Here is a 2837-nt window from a genome sequence, read left to right as displayed (position 1 = left end):
CAGATGAAACTACCTTAGCTTGTGGAAATATTCCAAATGATGAAGAATGCCGTAGAAAGAAGAACATAACAAGTGATATACTAAAAAAATTTGTGCATCAAAAGTAAAACCTAAAATTTCAATAACACCAACTAACAGACTAAAAATAGAAAAACAAGTGTATCAAATATTTCTATTGGATGAAGCATTTAAGAGCTATAAAATGTAATCCAAGTACCTTAGCTTTAGACAACTTAGACCAAGAGAGAAAAAAGCGTGGACAACGGTGCAGCAATCAAAGTTAGAGCTAAGGATCCAATAAAGAGACCAGGTGGGTTCGATAATCCAAGTGAGATCGGGCCCTCGTCTCTCACGAAATACGCTCTCAAAATCTGCTAAAGAGAAATTTAGAAAATTATTCACAACTCGAATTCAAATATCCAAAAAGAATTAGAGAAAGTCAAACATTAACAGCAATTACGAAGAATAAACGAGAGGAAGAGTGAAGCAGAGCCGGGACTGTGAACTATTCTTTAGGAGGAACCACTTGACAGCTACATCGAATCAATTGAGTTCTCTATTATTTAAATGACACGTATACACCAGTTTCATGGAGAAAAACAGAGGATCGTCTATCTAAGGACAAGACTTGCCAATTCAAAATCGTTAATATGCCTTACACTTCTTCAAACAAGAACTAAAGTTACACATGGACTATTGAGCATGGTGTGCCGTCTGCTACGTACTTCGTATGTGTCTATGCTTTCAACTTTAGTCAAGGCCATCACCGGCCGTCATGTCTCCGTTGATATTGCCTCTGTTTGCTTCAGTGCTTTCTCTGTCATACCCTTGTTTGTGTTTTTCTTTATTGAGAAAAGAAAGGCCAGGCTCAGTGAAAGCAAGTGAAATCAAGAGGAAAGGACTATGTGCACCCATTTGACACACTAGTATGGTTTGCTTCTCATTCATTTTACAGTGTCTGTATTAGGAATTTTCTATGCCAAACTTAGTATTCAAGTATGAAATGGTACTATACTCTTCCTAGTTTTATTCAAATAATAATTCTTCTAATTAGTGAAATAAAAGGCAAGTTATAAGAGTGAAGAATAAAAGTGCTTAAAATTACTGTCTTTCTCCTCATATACAAATTAAAATAAATTTCACTATATCAATAGAAGTATATCCAATAAGGACAAGGGAATTGATATTAATTTGCGGGGAAATTATTAATTCTTCTCAATTCTCATCATTGGAAAAGTTTAATTCATCATACAGAGTCATTCCAAGACACAGACAAGATTGAAATTCAGTCCTAATGCCTATCTGTGCAATTGAAATTCATGAAAACTTTTACAAAGTAAAACATATTTCAGAGAAACCCACCCATATAACGATGCTTCTCTTTGTACTGCACAAGAGGGTTCAAGTAATTAATTCAAAGCCCCAAAATTGAAAGATTGTATCTGTAAAATTGTTCAAACAAACATATTGTTAGCAAAAGTCTAACAAAGTCGAACAAAAAAAAAGGAAAGCAAGCATAGGAAAAACAGAACCACACAAATTAGGTTTTCCAATAGATCTGCAAATAAACACATAAGGAGATATGAATAACGACATTTACACAAATAAACAATGAAATAGCCTAACTTCTACTTAATTTGCAAACTAGAGAAACTCTGATTTTGAGGAAAAGAGTACCCAGGGCAACAATCTCAAACAAAATGGAGCTTACCGATTCTTGTTCCAGTCGATTGTGGGGTTTGTCAAATTGACCGAAATATGAAAATAGTGGTGGACGAGGATGGTTCCTAGAGCTAATCGGTATAAGAGAATGATTTCCAGAGCTAATGAAAGAGAGAGGCGAGAGAGAGGGAGAGAGCGGTAGTTTCGTGGAGCACAGAGGTGGACTGCAGTTAGGTTTTGTTTGGGTGGGAATGTATCCCGCTCAAAAAGTTAGCACTTATAATGAGCGTAACATTAGAAAATTGAGTAAAGTTAAGTTTTTTAAGACTAATAGTTAACAGTTTTTATTTCCACCCATTAAAAGTATAAAAAGTATGCTTTTAATGAGCGATTTTCTCCCCACTCATTATTTTTTCCTCACTATTGTTTGTTTTTCTTGTAGTGCAGAAATCAAACTGTCAATAATCATATATGCTTTTCTTTCTGTCTACTCAACTTCTAATCTACTTTCTTTCAGACTTCTAGTTGAAATTGCAATGACATACTAAATTGGAATAACAACATTAAAGACGGAATTTTACTTGTTGCTACATAGTAATGGGAACAGAACAAGAAATCAGACTTATATAGTTAGTTGTATACAAGGTTTTCTTAAGAGTGTAATATTTTTAAAATAATATCTAAAGTACATTTGATTTAACCATTCAGTACCAAATTAAAAATAATGCTCACCTACAAACCATTTAAACATTTTACATAGCAAGTTACTAATGAACCACAAAAACCTCTAAAATCTTCAATATTTACTTTCTGAGTATAACCTCAATAATGGTATTTTTAGAACATCTTCGCAACCTCATCAATCGTTTTTCTAATGCTTTGAGCTCAAAAGTAGTTACATGATCTTCAAATTCTAACACCATCTTCTCTAACACTTTTGCATTCTTGAGTAGAAATTCAACAAAGATTAACAAATGCTTATCTGGACAACCAGTGATCTTTATAGTCTTTAGATGTGATGACAAACAATAAAAGACATTCCTATTGAAATTCCAGTAGTTGTCTCCAAAACTGGTCAGCTGAAGGAAATTACAATATTCCTAGAGATAAAAGAGAAGAAAAGGTTAGGACAAGGTACTTAATATATGGAAAACTAGTGACATTTTCTATCGTTA

The 2837-nt window shown here is 33.6% G+C and overlaps 1 long non-coding RNA gene across 1 annotated transcript; it reads right to left on the bottom strand.

The window, feature by feature from the left end:
* Nucleotides 1-223: 223 nt before the first annotated feature.
* LOC136225770 (uncharacterized) lies at nt 224-1902 on the bottom strand. Its single transcript, XR_010687296.1, has 3 exons — nt 1712-1902; nt 1363-1442; nt 224-371 (listed from the first exon to the last, which is right to left on the bottom strand). It is a non-coding gene; the product is annotated as an uncharacterized lncRNA (long non-coding RNA).
* Nucleotides 1903-2837: the final 935 nt, after the last annotated feature.

This window comes from Euphorbia lathyris, chromosome 4 (assembly GCF_963576675.1).
Source record: "Euphorbia lathyris chromosome 4, ddEupLath1.1, whole genome shotgun sequence".
NCBI lineage: Eukaryota > Viridiplantae > Streptophyta > Magnoliopsida > Malpighiales > Euphorbiaceae > Euphorbia > Euphorbia lathyris.
This window is presented reverse-complemented; position numbering and strand designations above follow the sequence as displayed.